Here is a 7,728-nt window from a genome sequence, read left to right as displayed (position 1 = left end):
AAGAAACCCCCCGAGAGGCCGCACCGTGGCTTTCAAAATGCCTGGCGGTGCCCTTTTCCCTTTTTTAATGCTTTCTTCCCCAAAATAAAACCTAAAGCTATTGCAGCGGAATGGCAGGAAGGGCTCTTTCACGCCGTGCTGGCCCAAGGGCTGTTCCTGGCTATCTCCTTCGGGGTTTTGACAGTCAAGAGGAATGACTCACTGGCGTGCAGGACTGGGTTGGTGCCAAGCGCCATAGGATGTACCGTGCTTTAAAACGACTCCTTGCAGGGCTTATAAAGCAGCCTAAGAACTGTGCAACTTTTTGGCTCGGTTTTGAGGTCCGAAAAAATCGTAATTGGTGGTATGTGCCACGCTTACACCTTCATCATGGTAAACTTATTTTAGGGCGATTTACTGGAGAAATATGAGTGGTGAAGGAAATGGCTTCTGCCCCCAACGTGCATGTTGAGAGGAATTGTTATTTTGGCAGCTCTTAATGAAGAGACTATAAATACGTGTTTATATGTAGCTTCTGAAATTGTGGTTATTTTGAAGATGGTAAGGTTCTTGCAACAAGAAAAAAATACCCAAAACAAACAAGCAAAAAAAGACAAACCAAAAAAGAAGTGGTTGAGATTCTCACATGCATATTACCATGACCTAACAGGCTGGAAAAACGTGGCCAGCTCATTTCCAATAAAAACCTTCTGGTTCTTCATTTGGTTTGGTTTTTTTTTTTGACTTTGTAAATTGCATGAGAGGAAGAGAAGTGGGTCCTTGTCTCTGCATTTGAGAACACGAGGCCAACTGTAACCCAGTTCAGTGGACAAAAATCTGGTGCTCACCAGCCTTTATCTTGAGGCAAGATACTGCTCTAAATGTGTTTTCCTGCAGGGCTCAGTGCAGAGGTGAGTGTTGGTGTAAAACACCGAACACTTGGCTCTGATGGTTAGCTGGGAGGGTTTTTTTTCCCTTAATTGTAGGCTGCAGTTTGTTTTGGAGTGAATTCTTCTTCCACGTGCTGCTGCACTGCCATGCTGACAGAGGCTTCAGCTGATGATTTTCATCTGTGTGGGAGCTATTGGGTCACGCCACATCTCCTGGGGTCACCTGTCAACCCAGCAACACTATGCTTTGGTCCCTCGGAGGTGGGGAGGCTGGTGACTGCAGGGAGCTGGTACCCAACCCATTCCCAGGCCACTGAGAGCTGTTTTGTTGGGGTCTGGATGTGTTGACTTTCAGGGTCAGTGATGCCTTGTAGTCCTTACATCAGTGCACGTCCCAAGTGGCTCTTCTGGAGGCCGTGGTTGGGCTTGTCAGAGTTTAGTGCAGGCCTTGGCTTTGTAGGGCACGGCGAGGCGTTTTAGGTAAGCCATGGTTTCCTCTGTAAGCTCCTCGCTTCCAGCCTTGCATTGATTGATAGCGTTGCTGAAGCCGGTGACTCATGAGTTGTTTTTTCATTTCAGTGGTGGGTGAAGTGATTTGATTTTTTTTTTTTCTCCAATATATATGGTGCTAAAAGCAATAAGGACAGGCTCTCCTGATAAGTTTTCTCAAGCTGTCAGAACAATGGTAGTATAGCGTGCTATTTGCCCTAGATATCTGGCTTTAATTTGCATAGCTATTCTTGTTTCACTGAGTGCACTGTGAGCAAATGTTAACAGCCAGATTACAAAAAAAAGGACCACTGTCAGGATGCCTTTTAAAATAACCCTCTTCAAGTAAATAACAAGGAGTTCCTCCCTCCCCTTTTTCTTTTTTGCCTTTTTTTTAAAGTAGCTTCTTGAGAACAGCTCAATTAGACTTTGAGCTTTGAGATAGTTTATAAAACCGAGGAGGGAAACAAATAGGGCTTAGGATGCTGGAAACTCATCGGTCCCTTCAGAACTGCAGCATTTGAGATCGATACTTAGAGGTCAATTTGTCATTGCCAAGCCAGCGCCTCTTTCTGCATCTCAGCCTTTATTTCTGCTTCCCTCCTTCCCCCTCACCCAGCCCGTGCTGCCTCGCACGTTGCAGGGTGGGGGGAGAATGGGGATGCCAGGTAATAAATCAGAGGCTCGAAGCCGCCGTGCTGGGCGTAAGCGGTGAGGGGATTTCGGGCAGCGCTGCTTGCACCCAGAAGATGGGCGGCTGTGGGGGACCCTCTCCGAAACCATCCCGGATGGGCTGCCCGTGGCTTTTCCGCGGGTGAGGAGGAGAGTGGAGCTGAACCCTTAAAGTGATTTGGATATGCCCGGAGGCTGCCGCCTGCTCGTTCCGATGCATGGTTCCAAGAAAGTCACAGGAAGTAATTAAATGGAAAAGGTCAGAGAACGAGGAAGTGCTGGTCCGCAGCCTTGTGCTGCTTGGGATGGAGCCGCGATGCCCGGGCTGAGCTGTGTCCCGGGAGTGTCCCCGCCGCTCCAATGCACGCTTGGTTTATTCCAGCGAGCTGGGAGCGCTCCTGCCAAGTGTTTGCGAGTGGGACCGGTCCCCCGGAGGTTTTTAACGAGCTGGGTTAAGTGGGATATGTGTAGGGTTGCTGTGGTGGTGTCCGGGACAGCAAAATGCAGTGTGAGATCACACCGATGCATTTTTCCAGTCTAGGGTAAGAAAATTAGACTTAGCTTTTTGCTTGCTCTTGCTGGTTCTTTTGCTGGTCCCAAAATCTCACTTCCCTCCACCGCTGAGCAGACACCAGCAATGTTTGCTCTGAATACTGAGTCTACCAATATTGCAGTTTGCCCTTTGTGCTGAAAAAAATGTTTCCCCCCCTTCATTTTCACTACATTTTTGCCCCATTCTGATGATTTTTCTGTAGATATCAAAGGCAGCTCATTCAGCTAAATTATTTTGCTACAAGTTTCAGCCAGGGAGGAAGGCATGGGACACAATGTGTGTTATGACATTATCGCTCACAAATAGGACAGGAAATGAAGGATTGCCAAAATATAACTGTTTATTTCTTGGCCTGAAAACATGCCTGTTTAAAATATGACATGTAAGTAGCTGCTTTGTTCGGTCTCTGGGAGAAGTTGTTGTTTATAAGGGAATAATAGATCTGTCAGATGAAGAAGAGGGCGAAAGAAAGACGGGATTTACCCTTTCTACTCTTTCTACTTCTGTTTTGGAAATGCCTTGATAGAAGTTGTAGGTGGAAGATGTATGGAGAGGGTGTTTGGTCAGACAACTGGAAGGGAAACCTGTGGGAAGAGGGTTGCCACAAGTGGAAGGGAGCTAGATTTTTAATTTCTCAGCACATTAGGCCAGGCTATGGCCCCATGGATAACCCAGATTCTGCACTGAAAAGGGGAAACCAAACCAACCTGCCTTTGGGCCAGAAAGTGAGGTTTTTTGGTGCAGCTCCCCTCCTTGAAGAGTGTGGTGGGGCAGTGGTGGTGGGACAGTGTTTGAGTGCGGCACAGATGCTGCACCAGCAATGGAATCATCTTTGACCTGGTTTTGCAGCCTGTTTTCTATCTCACTGAGGCACACCCTGGAGCGTGGGTTAAAAGGTAGGTTTTATCTACCTGTTTAATTAAATCCTGAGGCTGCAAACAAAAGTACGTTGTGTGGCAAGGCTCACTCTTAACATGGGCTTGGTTTGCTGTTAGCTGGATTTAAACCACAAAATTGTTTCCTGTTGGCCACCAAATTGCAGGGAGATGATGGTAGTTGTCCTCCTTCTTCTGGACCAGGCTGGAAAATAGGAGCTCAGGAGTGAGACACAACTTAACTATTGGTTTCAATCCCTCCTTTTTCTTTCTTACATGCTCTGGCATGCTTGAGGAACCGATAAATTCAATTTCCTTCCTTCCAGCAGAATGGATATAGGAACTGCTCACTACAGCAAATTCATTGAAAAATGTGGCTTTTTTGTTTTTCCTTTTTTTTCCCCCCTTTTAACAGCACGAGGTGATCTTTCTTTCAAGAGCTGTGCAGGGGTGGAGAGGGCACAAAGATCAGTGAAACTAAAAGTACAGTTCTGTAGACTGTGTTCTTGATATATGCCCTTTTTGCTAAGTGGAGCATTTGATTTTTGGAGGACTTAGGCTTCTAAAGCAGTGTAGAATTTCAAAAAGAAGTAAAATAGAAAAGGTCAGTTGACTAAAAAAAGGCACAAATAGACTGTGGAGTTGATTGACAGGAGATAGGAACTGCAGCAGGTCCCCATTTCTGTAGACTACCAAATGCAAGCAAGAAGCTGTTGTCACATAAATCCCAGCACTGGAAAGAGAGGTCTGCTCCAAGCCTGGCAGCAAGCAGAGCACGGCAGCATCTCCCAGCATCTTGCTTGCACTGGCCATTTCTTTCCACTTTGGCCATGGGTAAACTCAGCTGATGGTTTCCAATGATTTCTTTTTTTTTCTTTTTTTTTCTTTTTTTTTGTTTGTTTGTTTCTTTTTTTTTCTTTGTTTCTTTTCTTAACCTATTGGTTTTCTGCCAAGATCTTCTGAGTTTTCCTTCCTTCCCGTTTCTCTACCCACGTCCACCCCCTTTCCTTGTCAAATTTCCTTTAATCATTTATTTTTCTGGTGCTTGCTCAGTACTGTAAACCTGACTCTCTCAAGCTGCAGAGAAATGCAGCTGGGCTGTGCTGGCCGCCTTCTCTCTGCGTCTGACCCTCACCTTGGGTTCTGCATCAGCTCTTGGGGGTAAAGGCTGGGTGTGCCCATGTGGTTTCTCAGGATTTGGTTCCTTGCAAGGCAAGGAGAACCATCTGCTGGCCCCCACTGCTGGATGAATGGAGGGCACAGGGCTGCAGGATGGAGCTGGGGTGAGGGGCAAGCCCTGCTGATGCAGTAAGAGTAGCAAAGCAATGCCCTAATACTGCACTTCTGCCCAGCAGCACAGCAGTTTGGGGAGGTTTATCACCATCAGTCTTGGTACCCGCAAATGCTCCCAAGCTCATTTTTCTGCTCCCCCTTGATGTCAGACAAATGTTGCGTGGGCAGGTGGACATCGCCTCAAAGTCCAGGAGGCTGTCTTCACTCCATCTCCTTTTCTGTCTGCATTTCCTTTCCCCCACACTCTTGAGGGTATTCTTTTGCCTCTTGCCTGTTTTATATCTATTCCTTCATGTGTCACACTTGTCTGGAAGCAGGAATTCCACTGTCACCACAACTCATGTTCTCCTCACATCAGGGGAAGGTGATCACCATGAACCCAATGTAGCAAAACACTGTCTACCCCATGCAGTAGATGTAGATGCTTCACCTTAAAGTAAGGTGTTTTATCAAAAGCACTATTACAAAGTCTGCTTTCAAGGCTGTTGGAGACCTTTCTGCCAACAGCCAGCAGGTTCTACCTGTTGCAGTAGGTCTACAGTGAGATTTAACCCAAATTACTGTTTTTGTCTCCAGCCTGCTTGTTCTTACAGTCTTTGAATAACTTTATTCTTTGACTTTCTTTGCTTGCAGCTTGCACTTCAAGGACTATGTTTTGGGGGTTTGTTTGTGTTCCTCCCCCCCTCCCCCCCCTTCTTTGTTCTCAACTCCTATGTATATAATCAGAGGAGAGATCTTGAGTCTATCAGCTGAGTATTGCTGATGGCTATTCCAGCTAGGAAGGAAACTTCTTACTGGCAGGCGTGGGGAGGAGGGTTTACGGGACTTTCTAACAACAGAAGTTGATTTCCCCATCTGTGGTGTGTTCAAAAGTGGGATTGCAGAGTTGCCCGAAGTGCTTGGACTTGGACAGCAGTGCCTGGCAAGGAGAAAAGCGTTTCATGACCTGAAGACTGCGGTGGTGATGGAGCTCGTTCCTTGCTAGGTAGAGCTTTTTGTCTGAGGTACTACAGAAATGAGGCAAAATGCAAGCCAGAAATAACATCTTCAGTGAACTACCCAAAGAATAAATGGGCTTTTGAAAGTAACATCAGGGCTCGTTACCTGTGTACATCTCTCCTTAGGAGCAAAAGTGTTTGTCTCCTGTTGAGAGTAACCATTTCCCCCTGTTTTTAAGTAGAAAGGTTGAGTTGGTCACTGTTCCACCTCTGCTGCTGCTCTTTGCCAGGCTGGCAGTGATGGTGCTGGGAGATGTGTTGTAAAACCTGATAGCGTCTTTTGATCCTGCGTATGGGAAACACATCTCCCAGCTTGTAAGGACCTGTGCTGCTGTGCAAGGACAGGAGCATGTTCTGCACATGCACTCAAGTCCAGAGGAGGTCTGGAAACACTTAGGTTGTTGGTTTTTTTAACTGCATTATACATACATCCTGTTTGGATAGTCCCCTTACTTCTTTTCTTTCTAGCTAAAAGTGGCAGCTTCCCTCCTGTACGTTAAAATGTAGAGCATTGCTTGCCTGTTTGAGTAGTTGAGAGCAAGATTAGTTTCCACTGCAGTATTTGAAATACACTGAAGGCATTTGTACAGCAGTCAGTTTCAACAAAGCTTCTTCCCTAAACACTGGAGCCTTTTGCAGCACTGCAGTTTGCCTACCAGCTCCTTCCTGGTCCTCCCCTCACCTAGAGAAAAACAAGATTTCTTAAATGATGTAGTTTTGTAGGAATTAAGTCCATGTTTAGGATTAGTTGATGCCACTAGCAGCAATTAGTATCTGAGCTAAAGCACACCTGTGTAATTTACTTTTTTTGTTCGAGTCTCTAGACTGTTCATGCTTTTTATTTATTTATTAATTCCCATACTGGTGGTGGAAAGCATTTTTCTGGGGGACAGACATGAGGTGAAAGAAGGGTCTCCCACAACCTTGTGTATATCTGGTTTCCTCCCTTTTAAATATTGGCAGCACTTGCTTTTCTGCAGCTGTAATGACTCCCCTAACCCATAGCACCTTGAGCAGGTCCCTGTTTTGAGGGGGATGCTGCCCAAAAAGATACCCATCATGTTCAGCCCCCTGGCTAAAAGCAGGGAGCTCAGCTTACCTCTGCTCACTGCATTTCTTTGCTGACATGTCCAAACACTCCCACCTGGGCTTCCAAGTGCTTGGAAGGCATGCTGGCTGTTTACCTGGTTTTATGAGTGGAAAGGTATGCCCTGGAGCTGAGAGAAGGTTACTAACTAATGATTCAAGTTGCAGCATAGAGGGAAGCGTGTGCCTTGCCTCAAGTTGGGACAGAACGAGGCGAGGGGCGGGTGAATAGCTGGGATCATGCCTTGGTAGCGATCGGCGTTCTGGGCGGCTCATCACCGCATCCATCTTTGTAAAACCTTGAGTGCTGTGAAGGGGAAAAGTGTCCAGGTTTTAATACTGGAGAGCTGCTTCTTTTGTTTTCCAGTGATCCAAGGGATGCCATAAAAGAGCTGCTGGAAGGCATCAGCAGACCTGGCGAGTACAGTCGGCTGCTGCTGCGGGCATCTGGCTCTGGGCTTGCAGTTATTTACAAACTGTCTCGTTCTTAAAAATTATGTAGAGATCTGAATGTATTACCTGGGTTAATTTAAAGCATGCTTGGAGGTTTTTAGATGTGTAGCTTAGTTTTTGTTCAATTACTCACTTTTGTTTCATTTATTTGTGCGATAGCTGTGATGCTTGGATCTTTGCACCTCTCCATCATTCATCCATACTGTGTAGGTGAGGGTTTGAGGTCAGAAGTCCAGTGGTTCAGTGGGATGATGAATGCCTAATTTTGCCTGATGTCCCATGCAGTGGCTCTTGATGAAGTTGACAAGCTGAGAAATTCACCCTCCTCTGCTGCCAGGTTGGCTGTGGAAGAGCTGCAAGGGAGAGCACATTGCTGAAAGTGGGAGCCAAACCTAGACCTGCCTTCTCCAGTTTTCTCCACAATTTCAACAACACCGCCA

This window comes from Corvus brachyrhynchos, unplaced genomic scaffold (assembly GCF_000691975.1).
Source record: "Corvus brachyrhynchos isolate BGI_N302 unplaced genomic scaffold, ASM69197v1 scaffold416, whole genome shotgun sequence".
NCBI classification, from domain to species: domain Eukaryota; kingdom Metazoa; phylum Chordata; class Aves; order Passeriformes; family Corvidae; genus Corvus; species Corvus brachyrhynchos.
Note: the sequence above shows the minus strand (reverse complement) of the source record.